Source organism: Vipera berus, assembly GCF_964194415.1.
Source record: "Vipera berus genome assembly, chromosome: 1".
Classification (NCBI taxonomy): Eukaryota; Metazoa; Chordata; class Lepidosauria; order Squamata; family Viperidae; genus Vipera; species Vipera berus.
In genome coordinates, this window is record NC_138202.1 from 294,395,213 (window position 1) to 294,414,964 (window position 19,752).

The 19,752-nt window shown below is 35.7% G+C and overlaps 1 protein-coding gene across 1 annotated transcript in view; it reads left to right on the forward strand.

Annotated features, from left to right (window-relative positions):
- CRIM1 (cysteine rich transmembrane BMP regulator 1) overlaps positions 1 to 19,752 on the forward strand; it is a 146,792-nt gene that overhangs the window by 59,673 nt on the left and 67,367 nt on the right. The gene's annotated exons all lie outside the window — the stretch shown is intronic.

Below are 19,752 nucleotides of genomic sequence, written 5' to 3' on the forward strand. Positions count from 1 at the left end.
TAAATAGCACTTATGCCATTTTCTAAAAGTGTGAAAAACATTGCTTTTCTAGGGGTTGGTTTTACCGAAATATTATATTTTTTTACAGTGCCCTCAGAAAAGTCAACATTTTAATGAAAAGGGGAGGCAAAGTGAGAGAAAAATCCTTAATTAAAGCAAACAGAATCTATTTAGAATGCCCCAAATGAATTTTAAAAAGAACAATATTTGAGAGTATTCCACATCTTTATATTATGGTAGATAAAACATATTTCAAATCTGGAAAGTATTTCTAGGTCGCCTCAAATCACATCCTAGAAATATTTCCTTATCCTTGTTATTTGAAATATGGATCTTTCCAATTCTAATTTATGCATTATATATTTGGAGGAGCAGGTAAACCTACCAGCTATCAGATCATTATATGAGTCAAGAATTATTTTTCAATTTCATACAGTACTACATTTACTAGCAATTGGGGACCTTTGCAAAAATGAATTGATGATTAGAAAGTGCAGTTTATGGAAAGAAGAAAACTTTGAGATGACCTTATAGAGGAGGTAAAACAAAAGTCCTTCGGGAGAAGGGCGGTATACAAATATAATAAATGAAAAGTACCTTTATGTGCTGTTAGGATAACCCAAAACCACTTTTTATTATTATTCTTTTGTTCTTTTCCCTTCTTTTCTACTTCTTATTTCTTTTTTATTTTTCTATTACTAGTCTCCATTTCTCTTATCTTTACTTTAAATCTCTCTCTCTCTCTCTCTCTCTCTCTCTCTCTCTCTATATATATATATATATATATATATATATATATATATATATATATATATATATATATATATATAATATTACTAATTTGCTATGTGTACTATATATTAACTTATATCGTTCACACAAATAATGTAAAATTGACACAACTTAAAATGTAAATTTTCTCGTGTTAGAAATCAATTAGAATAGAGCTGGAAGGGACCTTGAAGGTCTTCTAGTCCAATCCCCTGCTCAAACAGGAGACCCTTTATCATTTCCAGCAAGTGACTGTCCAATCTCTTCTTAACTAAGAATTCTTATATAACACACCGTATCTTATTTTTGGGGTGAAGTCCAAGTGAAAATTTGATTTATTGCATGCAAAGTACATTAAATGGTAGTCTAATGATTCTGTGTTTTCCAAATGGATGAGTTTCCTTAATTAGACATTGCTGAGTTTTTAGCTCTTTGCAGGAGTAAACATGCTATATATGTAAGAAAATCTGTTTTAATCATGACAGGTGATTAGATGCCTAATCATCTTTGTTCAGTATGACTAAAACAATGTTTCCCTAGAAATGAATTCAGCCTCTGAAATATGAGTGTTGTAAACTGTAAAGTTTCCATTATGGTGATTATTAATTTGCAGTCAATTTTGAAATTGATTTTGAAATGACCTCTGTGTATTGAAAAATTATGGTTATGGTGTTGCATATAATTATGTTACTTTTCAGCCAAATGCTGCAAAATGGAGTTAGAAACAACTCTAAAATAAAGGGTTTTAATGCATAGTTTCTTTTCAGGATTCCAGTAGCGGTATGCTTCTGGACTTGTTTTTTTCCCCCCTCCATTTCCCCCCCCCCCACAGATAAAGTTTATTTTGTATTTTTTTTTCCTTTACAGCTATACCATCTGTCTTCTATGGCTTGAGCTTTACCTTATTAGCTAATCTATAATTATTTTCAGGGACAGAACTAACTATCAGATATGCATTGCGTTCTAAATCTCTGGATGGAGCTTTCTGAACAGACTAAGATAAATTAGCCTTGCAAAATGAGATGAACTCTAAAAGGTCATAGCTCAGGGTTCCCTATACCACTTTATGGAAATTGTCTGAAGACATTAATATATGTTTGCTAATCTGAATTTAGATCGCACTGAAATATTTCTATATTTGAAGGTGATTAAATAGATGTGCATACAGTCAAGTATAAAATATGCCACACTGTAATGAAATATATTTAAGTAGTGGATAGTTAAACAAAGAGAAAGTGATAATAATACAGATCAGGACACAACTCCAGAAGATCAAAATCTGGAAATGTAGCACAGCAGGCTGGTTATTTAAAGTATTCTGTTTCAAACCTAGAAAAGTTTTGTTTTTAACTTGCCAGCATTCTGAATAGCATTGAAATATATTGTAAGCTGATTTGTTCCTTTTTCAGATCTGCTTGTTGTTATGTTAAATCTCTTTGTATCCATTCAGCTCAAATTCAAGAATCCGTTTTTAATTACTATTTGGCATCCTCTGCAAATATCTTATATCAGCATTTATAGGGTTTTGCTGCTATACAAGCAGTAATTATTCTCCCTCTGTAAATTTAACTTTGGTTTCTTTGTTGCTGCTTGTATTGAATGTAATGAAATATCATTCTTAATACTGCCATTTGTCAGGATATATTTGAGCCATTCTTTTTGTATATAGACCAAATGAAAAATTTAAATAGAAAATATTTGAAGTCCTCTATAATTACTGCCTTGTAGCTCAATTGATTTTGTGAAATCTTTTCCTAAATAGATTCTGGTGAAATCACCCTTTCTCAAAGGCTAATATTCTGTCTTCCTGCAACTGAAGGAATTTCATGTTAAATAATTTGTTAAGGAAATGGCTAGTGGAGCTTTCAGTCTCTCTTTTGTAAGCTTTGTCATATGTGAAGTATAAAATGTAATTATTGGTTTACAGGCTCAGATGGAGGGAAATGAGCCATTGGATGGATGATATAAGTGCACACCTTGAAGAGTTAGCAAATTGTTATTTTGTAATTACTCTTCAAATAGAATATTTAAATAGCCATCTATTTACCAAGGACAGATAAGGAAGTGAACTATTTTAGATAGTTGAAAATGAGACTAGGTAAATTTCCATAGAACAGACCTGTCCAGAGTTGTTGTTCTTGATGATTGATTGCTGCCTCTGTATCCTAGGAGCACTGTCCTGACCTCCTGTATTTGTGCTTCTTAGGTGCAACTGATGGGCTACCATGCTGTGGATAGATAGACATAGGCCTGATCCAGCTCTTATATTCTCCTGCTCTCAAGTCTTAGTCCTGACTTCAAAGTTACATTAAACCAAAGTATAGACAAATTTCTAGAAGAGTAAGGAGTTAACCCTTGACTGATGCCCCAAGTGAGAGATCCATTTAAGTGTATGTGTTGCCTGCATCTTTTCTGCATGATTTCATCTGCAGAATCAAATTGATTTCAGTATAATAAATGTTTCCCAAACAAATAATATATTGGGTTTCCATTTAAATTTAACCTTTAGGCCATTAAATGAATGTTAAAAATCCTAAGTCTAAATAAGTGGACTATTAAATTTCAACCCAAGTTCCTTTGATTGTTATAGTTCAGTTTTTAACCTAGACTATTTTGAATTATTGTTGTTACCTTGGTATCAAATCATAAAGACTTTTCATGAAATGTTTCAACTTTCATTCTGCTAGTTCATGTAATATAATCCATTGTGATTTATATATGACTTTCAACAATGACAATTTAACAAGGATTTAAAACCTGATAAAATGAAAATACTAAAATATAAATGATATGGTCACAATATACTGTGTTTGTAATAAGAATTTTGCCTTGTGGTTTCAGGATTGTCATATTTATTTAAAATTTCTATTTTACTAGATTCTAAGCAAATAATTATATGCTTATTTACACCATTGGCAGGTCTGGATAACCAACCTTTCTTTATTAAAAAGCAAACCTCTGATGGTATCAGAAATATTAAGGCAAGAGATAATATAAATCATCTTCATGTTCTGTCTTGAGAAGCAATTGTGCTACAACTTCATAGTAAGTTTAGCCAAAGACTGAAGTCATAGCTATGCCTGGCCTTTATTGATGATAGGAAGAAAATATTCTATAGTATCTGGAAGATAAATTTCCTGTTTCATTATCTGCAAGTTGGTTTTCCCTGTAGATAAATTATTGCTGACCATAAGATACTTTTTAAAAATGTTATAAACTACCATTTTTTACAGAACAAAGGGAATCAAAACAAGAGCTACTATACCTTTTCACTCATAATTTATTTTATTGAATATTGGTTTTTCTGCCTGAATTGGGTAACATTTTTGAAAATGAAGCAACAAAACTAAAACCAGCTATATTCATTGTAGGTATGGTAGTGCTAATCTGAGAGAATGCTTGAAGTAAAAGTTACATCCATGTAATATAGCACTTTTTTTCCAGACAGTTTGGATTTTTTAGAAAAAAATTTGCTTGGGGCTCTGAATTTGTTTATAGGAATACTGCTAATGGGTGAATAAATGAATGATTGTTTTTATCATCCATGTGGGAAAATGTGGGGTCTTTTAGAGGATGATCTAGATCATGGGTGTCAGACTTACAACATAATGTGACATGTCATGACATAACGCAACTTTTTCTCCATTGCCAGCCATGGTCGGCACAGTTTCAGCATGACGCATCCAGTCCGCGGGCTGGCAAGTTGACACCCCTGATCTAGATTAAGGAAATAGCCTGAAAGAAAAATCTTAATCATCTCTTCCCCACAGCTATTTCTACCATCATGTTTTCAGCCTCTTTACCTATATTGAGCCTTCCTTATGTTTATGTCGTCTTTACAAATAAAGTGTATGCATATCTGGGTTCAATATTAAAGTAGAAGTTACACCACTGCCATTGCATCTTATTTAGTCACTTTTTGTCAGAAGCTGTTTTTTCCCCACTATCAAAAGGCACCTCATGGTCACAGCAGAGATCAACTAAATTCTCAGCATAGTCTTCCAGCCCAAAGCCAACTCGTACCTGCATGTAGGAGCCTTCTATTTCTTTGGCGGCATGCAGTCACATACTTATTGCACTTTTGACCTAGCAGATTGTAATCTTATGCTAATAAATCAGTCCTATACAGGGGAGGAACAATGTCACTTTACCTTTGCTTGGATTCTATTATTTCAGAGTGCTTTACCTCCTACAGTAAGGGAATCTTATTCAACTTGACTTTAATTATTATATAATGTAACAGTTTTAGATATTTCATTTTTATTAATATAATGGCTGACTACAAGCCAGGAAATCTTTTGTATTTGACAAAGGATGGAAATACTTTTGTTTTTGATAGCTGGAGTTTACATTTGCAAAAACTAGGGGCTTGTAAACATAATATCAACAATCTTTGAGCAAATTATGTCTGCATTTTCTACCACCCTGCATCTAATAATATTTTTCACTGTATCTAACAGTCAAAACTAATACAGGCATGGTTTGAGTTTGGTCTCTTTCCCTACCAATCCTCTTCCCTTTTGCCTGACTATGTCTCTCTATGAACCATTTTTCAGAAACTCAGAAGTGGGCTACAATGGTAAAAACTCCAATTTCCTCTTTGGGTTTGTTTGGGTCATTGTTTGTTTAGAATTAATGATAAGTTGAAAGTTGATCAAGCAACTAGCTTAGGTTTTTTAGTAAACATTCTAATTTTTTGATAAAGGTTTTATGTAAACTTTAAAAAACCCTAAATTTCCATATAGTATATTCCCTACAAAAAGTATACAAATTCATTTTATGCATATCTGTATTAGCTATCATTTGGATGTATTTGTCAAATCTGTACTTAAGATTCCATCCTACATCAATCCTGTTACCCCTCATTACATGATTCTAGCCCTCACTTGGTTTTTTCCTGGGTTTTTTCTAACTTAGAACTATTTTCTAACTGTTCAGTCATATAGAAAATTCTTTGAGAATATCATAGCTGACTATGGTTTGTATATCCATTAATAATTACCAATAATTATGATAAATTATACAGTAATAAATGTTGGAAATGGCATAAGACAGAAGGAACGTTCTATCAGATGTGATAGACATGCAAAAAACTTCCAAAGTAGTACAAAGTGCTAGCACCATTCAGAGAATCTTAAAAATCAAATTCAAAATAAAACCATTCTTTTTAGTAAGCATTATTTCAGAATATATCAATAAAAACACCAGAAATTATTAAGATAATGCTCTTGGCTGTTAACATTGCAGAAGTTTGGGAAAAAAAGGCACAGTACCAACAATATCTGATTGGGAAATTAAATTTCCAATATTTGATTGGAAATATGTGCAGCAAAGGTGAACCTAACAGCATATACGGTTTTTGTTGTTGGGTGTAAGCCTCTCAGAGTTTGGTTTTAAGATGGGCGGCTGTTCAAATGTTTAAAATAAATATATACATAATAGAAGTTTAATTTTAAGCATGAATGGCTTCCATATATACGGTGTATCATGCAGCAAGATAAATACTTACAAGGTTCCTAAAGTTTATGTTTAAAAGGTGGTAAATCAGTGAGAAGTATATTATTTTTAGCAGGTTTTTCTTTGTTTCCCCCTTTTTAGGATTTATAAATAACAATAATAGTGGAGCCATTGGCACCAAGCTTAAAGATTTATACTTTTTTCATATCACAAAAACAGCTAAATGAACTTTGTCTAGTTTTGTCTTATCTTTTATTAGTGTTATTTAGAGCATTGTATAACTTTGTCCACTTTCATCTCTTTTGAAACTATATCTGCTTTAAATAAACAATTTGCTTTGAACTTAAATTCTATTTTTTATATATTAAATTACAATAGTTCTCTTTCTTTAATGGCAATTGGTGCATGTGTTTTGGGAATAATCATGGATTATTTCATTCCTGTAATCATTACATTCTAGCAATACAGTACATGATGGCTTCATTCTAGTTGGAGTATAGTCATCCAAAGTGTAGTGATCCCATTAACTTCACTATTAGATAGTTGGAACCCCATAGAAAAGGAGGTGGCCATACTTAAACTCCAAGTAGAACAAAATTGGTCATGTTCTTTCTCCTGCAAAGGATACATCCTGTGAAAATATCATGCTGTGGCAGGGGTGGGGTGGAGAGGTACTTTGTGGAAAATGAAAGTCATGTAAAACTAAAATGAAGGCATGACATAACATCTATTCCTCTGTTTGAGAACTTAAGAAAAAGAAGGTGGGCTGTATATATTATTAAACATTATAATTATTGTTTATTTTACTTGTTGAATTATCTGATTGGTAAAATAAAAGTGATTTTGGTGTTTGAATAGCGGCTTGCTATTTGAAGCTGATAAAAAATATAAATAATGTATATTGTACAGTCACACTGAACTTTAAAGAGTTGGAAGAGGCTTTTAAAAGTAATGAATTTCACTCCTAAAAATTCTAGCATCCAAACATGATCACCATAGGTGTAATATTGTGGATTAGAAAGTTTCAAACAAAGTATCTTTCTGACATGGAAACCATAAAGAAGTTTATGTTCTAGCAAAGAGTACCTATAGCAGAATGCAAAGGAGGTGGAATTCCTTCTCTTCCCTCCCTTTCCCTATACTCTCAGCCCTTTGCTCCCTAACTGTCTTAGGGTTTGTTTGTTTTGGGGGGGGGAACTTTCTGTAGCAAATGAAAAAGGGAAAGGGAAGGGAAAGTTACATTGTGAGAACCCAGGCTCATTTTCATGGTGTTGAATCTTACTTAGAGTCATTGCATTTTCTTAAGAGTTTTACCCTCTATTTCCTTTGCAAATTGGAGACTATATTAAAACTTAATCAGGGATAAGATACATTTTCTTAATTTCTAAACTTTTCTTTTTCAAAAAAAAAATGTAGACATAGGGTATCTTTGATCCATGGGCTAAACGGTGCTGGGACACTCCAGTCTGATGCAGTATGTTCTCTCCAAATGTTACTATGCAAGACTGCTTCTGTTCCTCTCCCCATTTCTAGACTGCCAGGTAGTTAACATCTAATCCTATCCCCCTGTGTATCAGGCACCATTGGTCTCCACTTGCAGAGTCCTTTGGTGGACCCCAACATTTCCGGCTTGGAAGCCCAACCGGGGGTGGGGCGGGGAGAGGGGATGATTCTACGTGAGTGGTAAGTGCACCTGCAAGTGTGCACAGTCCATTTGCACAATTGCTGCACATGCTTGTCCACCACTTGTGCGACCCTGTTCTGAATGGGCTGTGCTCACTAGTGGACCATAGCCCAGGGGTTAGGGACCCATGCTTTGGAGCACAGAGTGCCTTCCAGAAAGTTGGTGATATCTGGATTTTGCTTTGGATGTTACATAATTTAAAAGGGTCTCTTGCTTAACATGACATTAAAGGCACTAGTCATTGAGGGAGGGAGTAGTTTTTCCTGCCATGGCAATTCTTTCTCTTTGTAGGTAGTAAGAAAGGAACATTTGAACATTTGAACCACTTGTGTAGTGGTTAAAGCACCAGGCTACTATTTGGAGACTGTGGGTTCTCATTCTTAGAGGTGAAACCCAGCTGAGTATCTTTGAACACTTTCCCTCTCAGCCCTAGACTGCACAGGTTTGTCCAGGTGGTTATTAGGAGTAAAAAATAATTCAGTGGACTGTTAACAAACACTGTGTGGAAGGAAAATTTGCACTTCCACTTGTTATCTTTCCATGGATGAAACCCATGCATCCTCCTTTGTAGATTTCTGTATGCTTAGACAAACAATGATATAAGGACTGTGCTGTTTCTGCATATCCAAAAAGTAATTATTTTATAGTCAACCTGTCCTATTTATGAGTATAGAATTTGCTGTCCCTTTTTTATTGTTCCACCAATTCACTAAATAGGAAGAACTCTCCTTCCTGATGAACATCCTTTTCTGTTATATATATTTACTCATGCACCCATTCTTTGATTTGTTCATTCATTACACAACCAAACACACACACACACACACACACACACACACAAATAACTTTAGCAAAATAATATAAAAGTATTAAGCTATAAAACCTCTTGTTAAGGTTGGGGATCAGCTTTTATTCTTGTTGCTGAATTTCTAAATTCTGATGGTAATAGTAGTCCTGGGTCCCTAGCCTTGCCTCCACCTCCCTCCATTTCACAACAAAAGTTATTTCTTTGTAATGGAATAATAAATAATAAATGGGGAAGGGAATGATAGACTTCCGTGTGTGGAATGGTGAAGAGTCTTGTGTAGATGCATATTTGCCCTGTCCCCAGTATTCTAACATCTTCATTTTCTTTATGCCTCCTCATCCACTCAGCTTAATATGGCATTATTTCTAATTCATTTAAAACTTAGATCAATCCATTTAATTGGCCATAGCAAACCTCACCGGACAGATAGAAGGATTTTGATGGAACAATCACCAGACATTTGAGTACATAGAGGATCTGTTATTAGTGGGCACAACATGTGAGGCTATGAAATGGCTTTATTGCTTTCATGGATAAAAAGGAATGGATAGCCCATGTACTGTAGCCTCAGCACCATTTTTTCAGCTATTAGAGGATCCCATCTGGCTATGATGCTAACTGGTGAAGGAGACTAGGTCTTGATGCTTTGGCTTGTACTTTACTTACTTTTCTTGCAAAGAGAATATTTGTAGATAACCAAGCTGGCTGATAAGCAAAACCCCTTGTTACACTGATAGTTTTATCATTTTATTCACTTCCTTGGATTACTATATTTCCATTAGGGAAAAGAAAGTTTAGCACAGCATATTTTATGACTAGGGAATGAAATTCCAAAAGCTTCACCATTAAGAACTAAACAATCATAATGTAAAAACAAGGAGACCCTGTAATGTTAAGAAAATTGATAAGAACAAAAACAATATTTTGAAGGGAATATTAATAAAATGTCTTAAGTTCATATACATCACTATAATGATCATAATCCAGGATATCAGTCATTGTGCAGTTATTAACATGGACTGAAATTCTTACACCTTGGCAGGATCTATTGTGGTATAATAAATCTCTTGTCCATGGTGATTAGCAGCTATTCAGATATAATGAGGCAGGGACTGTGAATCAGGAAAGAAACAGAGATGTTACCTTGACATTTGTGGCTCTTCATTAGTAATCTATTGTAAAACCAACTTCCTGCTGTGTTGATTGACACATTATTTCATCAAAGCAAAAGTGTTTTCACCTTCATTGCTGTCCCATTAGACTAACCTAATGGTTGGTGCAGATTATGTAAAATTGACAACCTTGGTGGATGGATATAACAACAATAACAAGGGACCTTGGAGGTCATCTAGTCCAACCCCCTGCTCAGGCAGGAAACCCTATACCATTTCAGATAAATGGTTGTCCAGTCTCTTTTTAAAAACTTCCAGTGTTGGAGCATTCACAAATTCTGGAGGTAGGTTGTTTAAGACGTTTTGACTGTTAATAGTTAATAATATGTATTTCTTATCTAACTCCAAAGATATAACCCCCTCCTCCCTCTCATTATCAGAATTTACTAACTGTGATCAGTACAGAAAAGTGTAAGCACTGTGAACCTGGTGCTATAACAGTGTCAGAAGGAAAACTCAGATGGGATAAAACAAAGTAGGCTGGGCATAAGGTAACATCAATTTTATATAAACAGTTGTGAGGTCATTCAAATCAGTTAGAAATTGCAGATTTAAGAGCACTTTTTTAATTAGAACAACAGATTACTAGCACAGTATATTTCATGTACACTCCTAAAGTATGTGTAATTTGAGATCGGTATCTGCTCACTTCTCCAAATATTAGTTGACATGGTAAATAGTGAAAAATTCTGTATACTCCAGGTTTTTGGTTATCTTTAAGAAAAAAATAATTTTGTAGAATTCATTCTCATGTTTGTATGACATTGAATATAAGTCATCAAATATATTGATTGTCAATGTTAAATGTCTGGAGATTCTTAGTCATCCAGGTCATAGTTGTCGCAAAGGTGCTTTTATTTTTTTCAAAAGGCAACTGGACTGTTTTTTCTTTGCTTCTTATCAAAAAAGCTTCATCAGTTGTGATGGTGGGGGAAATGGAAGGATAGGTACTGACAGTTGAGACTGGATAGTGGGAGACGGAAAAATAGATTCCCCCCCACACACACACACCATCACAACTGATGAAGTTTCTTGGATGAGAAGCGAAACATTTTATTATTCTTCCTCAAGGAAAAAAGTCTAGTTCCCTTTTGGGGGAAAAAAGGTGCATCTTTTTGTCAGTGTTAAAGTACCACTTTCCTTAATAGTTTCTTTTTTGCTGTCTTATCTTTCTGATATATGCTTCCTTTAATCCTCCATCTTTCTGTCCAGCTAAATTTATTCTTTTTATCCCAACTGAATGATGGAAAGGCCTTCTGTAAAGAGCTCAGGATTCTGTGTATTTGATCATTAGCAGGACAAATAGAACAGTACCAAATTTGGTATGCTTGAAGATGCCAGTAAAAGTAAAGTCATGTTTGAAGATGGGTTGAATTGGGCTGGGAAGAAAAAGAATCTCCAAATTTATCAATATTCCTATGGGAAAGGCAGTTGAGCACTGAGTAAACATTGTCAATTGCTCCATGTTAAGCTCCTTCCTCCAGGTCATGAGACACAGAACATATGCAACTCAATCTTTATTTTCAGTGTACATCCATACAAACCCAAATGCAACATGAAGAGACAGCAGAAACCACATGCGCAAGCATGCAGAGGCAGTACATTTACAGCTAATCCTTGATTTACAACTAACTGTTTAATGTTGGTTCAAAGTTATGATGGCCTTGAAACAAGTTACAACCCCACCTCAAAGTTATAACCATCACACCACCTTTGTAATCATGTGATTGCAATTCAGGCTCTAAACAACAAGAAAAACAAAGTCCAGTTGCCTCGTGGAAAAAAAAATATCTTTGGGACAACTATGTCCTGGATGACTGAGAATGTCCATAGACATCTACCGTATATGCTAATCATTGTAAATTAATCATTTTATCCCAATAAATTCAAACCATCAGTTGGCTTTTCCCATGAATTTTAATTTTATCTTCAACAATTCATAGATAGGCATCAGAACATTTTAGGTGTTGCATACATAAGACATAAATAGGAAATTTCCCCTGCTACCAAAACTTAATCTAGAATGGGATTAAATGGAAACCAGAAGCTGGAGAATGGAATACTGTCAGGGCAGTACAAACTTCAGGAGGCATGTAGGGAAGGAATCGTTTTTTCTCTACTCAGATGGGTAAACTAGCAACACTTTACAGCTGTAAGCTTTCCTCACAAAAGGAGTCAAATTGGGGACTGAAGCAATAGCCGTGGTTCAAGTCAAACAGAAGAGAAACCAAGGAAGAAAAGTACTGAGCTATAAAGGGGCTCTTCACTTGCCTCCAGTCAACTTGAGCTGGATGTGTTTGTGGCTGCATTTGTGACACTTGAAAATTCTGTGAAAAAGATGCATTTTCAGGAAAAAAATCTCCGAAAAGGCAAACCTATCAATGATATCCTGTGAATTAAATGAGGGCTCTTTCAACACCTCATTGTAAAAGAAAGCCTTACACCATATAGCTTGTGCCTCTGTATAGAGAATACGGGGACATGGTGGCTCAGTGGGTTAGGACGCTGAGCTTGTCGATCAGAAGGTTGGCAGTTTGGCGGGTCGAATCCCGAGTGCCGCGTAGCAGAGTGAGCGCCTGTTACTCGTCCAAGCTACTGCCAACCTAGCAGTTCGAAAGCAAGTAGAAAAATAGGGACCACTACGGTGGGAAGGTAACAGCATTCCGTGTGCCTTTGCCGTCTAGTCATGCCGGCCACATGACCACAGAGGCGTCCTCGGACAAGCGCTGGCTCTTCGGCTTTGAAACGGAGATGAGCACCGGCCCCTAGAGTCGGAAACGACTAGCACGCATGTGCGGGGGAACCTTTACCTTTACCTTTATAGAGAATACAATGCTGGCTCAAGTACACCAAAAGGGAGCTGAAAAAAAATCACAATAGGCTAAGATAAATTTGCAGGTAGGACAAATTTATCTATTGATTCTCCTAGTTGAGCAGGAATTTGAACTTAGATGTGCCTTTTTATCAGATTGACAAATATGGCTAGCAAATTTTAGAAATTTTCAGCTTTTACTTATAGCAGATTTTTTAAGGCGGAGTCTCTTTGAATAATTTGAAATGTTTTCCCCAGGTTTTTTGTTGCATGGGCTGAATTGCCATTTGTAAGATAAACCTCCTATGGACCTGTCTCCTGAGTCTGGTCTTGTTACGTCTGTTCTCTCTTCCTTTACTTTCTCAGCCTCTCAACAATCTCTTTCACCCCCCTTTGTTTTGTCAATAGCAGCAAAAGTTTCCAGGGGCTTAAATTAGAATGCTAATTTAATGCATAGGTCAACCTTTAGCTAATTTTGGGACTAGCTATGGGAAGGTTTCAAATTCAAGTTCAGCCATTTGGCTTGTTGAACGGTCAGTTGGGCTTATTCCACCCTGCCTTGTAAGACATTGTGAGGGGAGAAAAACAAGGCAGAATGCAAATTTAATTTATATTTATTTATTTTTAAATTATGGAAAGGCTGAAGCCAAATGAGCTGGACTAATTGGCCCTAAATTAATACAGTCTGTAAATATATTGTTCTATATTGTTCTATATTGGCTACCTCATATTGCTCTCAAAACAAAAGCCACCTCATATTGCCCTAAAAAGAAAAGCCCTGGAGCAGTACAAAGCAGTCGGGGGGGGGGGCAGGTTTTCAGGAAATCTGGAATGCTTGCAAATTAAGAAGTCTTGAATGCTTGCAAACCCTTTGTGGTGCCTACTCCTGGTGTCATCTTAATACGGTATACTGTATTACTAAATATGGAGGTTCATCTTACTTTGTTCATATTTATGTTCCAGTTTGACAAATCCATTGTTTTCTAAAATCTTCTTTGTAAAAATCTAAAACCAATCTCTTTTGAACGCAAGAGTCCAGATATGATTTGACGATTACATAAAAGCTTGGTGTAGTTTCTACTTCTATCGGTTCATTTGTGAGGGATGATATATAAAGTGTATCTAATGTAATCTCTCTTTAAAATCGAATTAACTATCCTTTTGATATCCTAAATTCCTTTTTTGAGTATTTTTCATTCCTGTAGAATTGCCTGTCTGCCTGCCCGCTTCAGCTGGATACTCATTTTTCTTGTTTATCTCTAATCCTTTTAATATTTCCTTCCTGCCCTTGTGTCACTGTACAGTACTTCTATTGTTTGGCATCACTTTCAGTGACAGCTGTAGTTTACCTCCAAGTGGAAGAAAGGTGTTTTGGATTAGATTTTAACAATATAAAAGTATGTAAGATTTTAGAAAACATGAAAGAATGTTTTAATCACAATATGATGCACAATTTAGTAACTATTAGAGCTGTACAAATTCTTCAAAAGAGATGCTTCGGAATTAAGGAGAGTATAGGAAACTCCCATTTTGATTATTAAAGCAGCCATGCTTTTTTCCCAGGCTGGTGCAATTTTGAAAATGGCTTCCAGTTGTCACTGTAAATGCACAGCCCCTTTGCTTTGAGAAATAAATTCCATTCCAAAGCACTTTTTCCAAAGGGTTTAGCACAGCCCTGATAAATATTGCCTGTTATTACAGGTAATCCTTGATACATGTCGATTCATTTAACATTAGTTCAAAGTCACAATGGCCCTGGGAAAAGTACTTTGCAACCTGTACTCGCACGTAAGGCCATTGCCCCACCCATCACCATACAGTTCTGTGATCACAATTCAGGCACTTGGCAACCAATTCACATTTACGACTATTTGCATTATCCTGCAGTCATATGATTGCAATTTGTGACATTTTTTGCTGGTTTCTGGCAAAAAAAAGCCCATTTGGGGAAATTGGATTAACTTCAACCATGGTAAAAATGGTCATAAAATCAGGTTCAGTCATGTGATTACTCACTTTACAACCTCCGTGACTATAATAGAAATTCTAGTCCCAATTGGGGTTGTAAGTCAAGGACAACTTCTATGCATATTTAAAATATGCATACAATATAAGGTTATAAAATGCCATGAGTGCTATGCAGTGCTTTAATAAACATTATTTTATTTCATAAACACTATGATGAAACAAAAATGTTCCAGGTAATAAAATGTAATATGAAATCATTGAACATCTATCATACTGGCAATTCTTACATGTTGTACATTAACTAGCATGTCAAGTTTGGTCAAAGATTTAGATTTCAGAGCTAGAATAAGCAAATTATATTTTTACTGTAAACACAAACTAGTAAGTGTTCAGTAATTCTTATGCCTTTTCTAAAATATTTGATATATTTGCATATAGTCTTCCAGTCATTTTGTTGGAGATACACCCATTGTTTATTAAGATTATTTCCCAATAATCTTCATTGACAGAAATTGTCAATGTGATTTGTCAATTGTGATAAGTTATTTGAATTTGTAACTTTTATTTTTCATTGCTCATTTCAGACCAACTGGATAAGCAATTCTTTGTGCATGTAAAGTGGTTTTTAAATTAGATATGCTCCAGATATGAATAAATATTTGTTGTTGTTGTTTTCCTTTTCTGTACTATGCAATATGAACATCTTCAAGAGTTACAAGAGAAGAAAAATATGAAAAATGGTAATCCACATGGAGTAGCCCTATGGCCCTGTGTATTGCTCTCAGTCTGAAAGTTTTATGTCTTTTTTACCATGTTTTCTACCCTTCTTCTTTTTTCTGTCCATGACTATTTTAGCTTAATTTTTCTGTGGATGATGTCCCAGTTTTCATTTTATTTGCATTATACAGTATCTGCAACTCTTCTTGTTCCTTGATACTGTTTCTGAAAGTCTACCATTGGATAAAGCATTTCTGACCATTATTTCAGATCTTTTTTGTCCTGGGTTTTCTGGGTTTTTACTATTTTATTCTTAAGGCAGCCCATACTATATAATAAAGAGGTCAGCAAATCATAGGATATTTGTTGTTCCTTGAGAAATAGCTTAGAACCTCCATATCATTAACAGTAAAAATCACTGACAATGCAGTAAAGATAGGAGTAAACTAGACTTATGCTGGAGAAGGGAGTGATGGTTTCCTTCTGCAAGGTTAGAAGGAGATTAAAATAGCTATGATAATCTCCAAATTGCAAACAGGACAGTAGCATTTGTGAGAAACAAGTGGAAAGAGAAAGATTCTCAGGGCAGCTGTTTACATGCCTTCAAAACTATGAGGGGCAGGGCAAAGAGTCCTTTGAAACATGGAACAGGTAGGGAAAAGATACAGTGGTTGCCTGCCATGCAGACATGGGACTAACCATTTCATCTGAGTTCACTGGTTTGCCATAAAGATTTTATCTGGCCAAGCTGTGTCAAGTAGCTGAGAGATTTGTGCAAAGTTCAAAACCAGTTAAGCCTTGTAAAGTAGGAGATTGCAGATATACAGCCCAGGCCTCATTCAGGTGGCCTGATAACATGGAAACCTCTAAAATGCAGTGAGATTTGAATACTTTTGACAAATGAAGAAAAATAATTAGCTAGATAAGTTGCAAAATAGGGAATACATTGTAAAAATTAAGTAATTTAATCAGGACAATATGTAATCAGCTGATTTTTACAGTCTTTATACTTTACCCTAGTCCATTCCGTTCCTAAAGTAGCACTTAACACTAATGCAGGGTGATAATAAGGAACAAAACCACAATCAGACTACCGAAGGAGGTAATCAAGCTATCAGAATTAATTTTTACTATAGTCTTTACTACAATCTTTTACTACAATCTTTTTACAACAACTTTCATAGGATGTTGAGAGGAATCTGCAGTGTCACTATTGTTCTCTGGAGTCAAATGGAAAGAAGAAAGGAAAAACAATTTAGTCATTAAATGATAACAAGTAAACACATCCTTATAATATTTCCAATTAAATGTTCTTAAATAACTCAATTGTGAAATTGTTGCTGTATTAAATAAATGTTTTGAGGTTATCATGCAAAATTAATAGGAAATAATTACCCTCAGAGTGCATGAACACTTCACTAAAATCCTAAGCATTATGCCCCATTAAAAAGTTGCAGGATTTTTCCAGACCATGTTTCAGTTAATGTTTATTAAGTGTTCGCTCAGATACCCATGAGCTGCAGATGGTGGCCGTAGAAGGAAGGGTAGGACAGAAGTTATTTCTCAACTAGTAACTGATGTTTAGCTCTGTGGTCAGAATTGTGACTTTATGCTCAAGTCTTTGCCTTTCCATTTTCTTGAGTGGTTCAGCACTGCACAACTGAAATAAGCAAGGATAGACTGCCCCACTAATTATTCCTAACTAGTCTACATTCCAATTCCAAAGAAAGGCAGTGCCAAAGAATGTTCAAACTATCGCACCATTGCACTCATTTCTCATGCTAGTAAAGTTATGCTTAAAATTCTACAAGCTAGACTCCAGCAGTATGTGGATCGAGAACTACCAGAAGTACAGGCAGGATTTCGAAGAGGCAGAGGAACTAGAGATCAAATTGCTAACATACGCTGGATCATGGAGAAAGCTAGAGAGTTCCAGAAAAACATCTACTTCTGCTTCATTGACTATGCTAAAGCCTTTGATTGTGTGGATCATAACAAACTGTGGCAAGTCCTTAAAGAGATGGGCATACCAGACCATCTTATTTGTCTTTTGAGAAACCTATATGCGGGCCAAGAAGCAACAGTGAGAACTGGACACGGAACCACTGATTGGTTCAAAATTGGGAAAGGAGTCCGGCAAGGCTGTATACTGTCACCTTGCCTATTTAATTTATATGCAGAGCACATCATGAGAAAGGCAGGGCTAGATGAATCAAAAGTTGGAATTAAGATTGCCGGAAGAAACATCAACAACCTAAGATATGCAGATGACACCACTCTAATGGCAGAAAGTGAAGAGGAACTAAAGAGCCTCTTGTTGCGAGTGAAGAAGGAGAGTGCAAAACTTGGGTTGAAACTAAACATTAAGAAAACCAAGATCATGGCATCTGGCCCTCTCAATTCCTGGCAAATAGATGGGGAAGAAATGGAGGTAGTGACAGATTTTATTTTCCTGGGCTCCAAGATCACTGCAGATGGGGACTGTAGCCAAGAAATTAAAAGACGCTTGCTCCTGGGGAGGAAAGCCATGGCAAATCTAGACAGCACACTAAAAAGCAGAGACATCACCCTGTCAACAAAAGTGCGTATAGTCAAGGCTATGGTCTTCCCAGTTGCAATGTATGGCAGTGAAAGCTGGACCATAAGAAAGGCTGAACGCCAAAGAATTGAAGCCTTTGAACTCTGGTGCTGGAGAAGACTCCTGCGAGTCCCTTGGACTGCAAGGCGATCAAACCGGTCAGTCCTAGAGGAGATCAACCCTGACTGCTCTTTAGAAGGCCAGATCCTGAAGCTAAAACTCAAATACTTTGGCCATCTAATGAGAAGGAAGGACTCACTGGAGAAGAGCCTAATGCTGGGAAAGATTGAGGGCAATAGAAGAAGGGGACGACAGAGAATGAGGTGGCTGGATGGAGTCACTGAAGCAGTGGGTGTGAGCTTGAATGGACTCCGGAGGATGGTGGATGACAGGAAGGCCTGGAGGAACGTTGTCCATAGGGTCGCGATGGGTCGGACACGACTTCGCAACTAACAACAACAACAAGTCTACAAAAAGGCATTGATCTATTTTAATATTGTTTAAACAATAATGGATTTATTAACGCATTGAGTTATTTAAAAAGATTAAACAGCGTAATAATTATGCTCCTTTGAAAAACTAAATATTGTAATAATTATACTCTTTTGATTCACCTCCTCCCAGTTCTAAGGAAGGTCCAGCACTTGTTCTAGCAAAGATGACAGTAGTAGACATTGCATGAGGGATTAAGCTAGTAAAAAGTTGGGTATAGAGAGAGAGAATAGCTGCATCTAACATGCGAATTGACAAAAGCGAAAACAGAAAACCAAAATAATGCAAGTTATTTGAAGTTTCTGAGAGTTATGAAGGAGTGTGCTGCAAGCAGTGTGATAACATCCAGTGCTGTTGATTATAAGAGCATTATTTGCATACCATTTTACAAAGTATGATTTATTAGCAACAATTACTATGCATAAGAAAAGCTTTTGTTTTCAAGTAGGTTTAAAAACACTGCATGCTTTGTATGGGAAAGGAAAAATTGCAATTATTAACTACTACTAATACGTGGCCTATATTAGATGGTAGCAGAGTGGTCTTCTGGATTCTTGCAGGCAAAAGTGATAAGCTGCTGTTCTCTATTGATTATTCTTTGATAGACAGACAGATAATGTAAGCCATTTTGTATCACTAGGAGAAATATTAGAACAAGATTTGAATCAAACTAGAGAGACTATTCAACCATTCTACTGCATTGGCTTATCTCGCTAGCTATTTGTCCTTGCTGTGAACCTTTGATTTCCCAAATCCTGTGAATGTGGAAACAGTAGTAGGGAAAATTCTCATGACTAAATCTGTGGATGCCTCTTCATGTTAATCCAAGACTACTGTAACAGAAAATGGTTTATTTATTCCTAATCGGCTTTAAGTATTTTGTTTTAAGATGGAGAATACTTAATGTGAAACAAAGGAAAATTAATAAATTGCCAAAAAAAGGAATTAAATTTTAACAATTTTTGTGCTCAAATAAGCAGCATAATTTCTTTCACTCTGCTGCCATTGCTCAAACCTATTTCATCCATCGACTTAAACAATTATGTGGAATGTGACAAAAAGTTATTGTATCTGTTTGCATATGAAAAATTGCATTATCTACTTGATTTTAACAGGTTATTTAGCCTGCTGCAGTTTTTATTGCTGTTACGTATGAGTTTTATTGCTGGTTTTGTTGGTATTTTTGAGACAGTTTGGTCTAATGGTTAAGGCACCAAGCTAGAAACCAGTGAGTTCTACTCCTGCCTTAGCCATGAAAGTCAGCTAGATTACTTTACGCCAGTCACTCTTTCT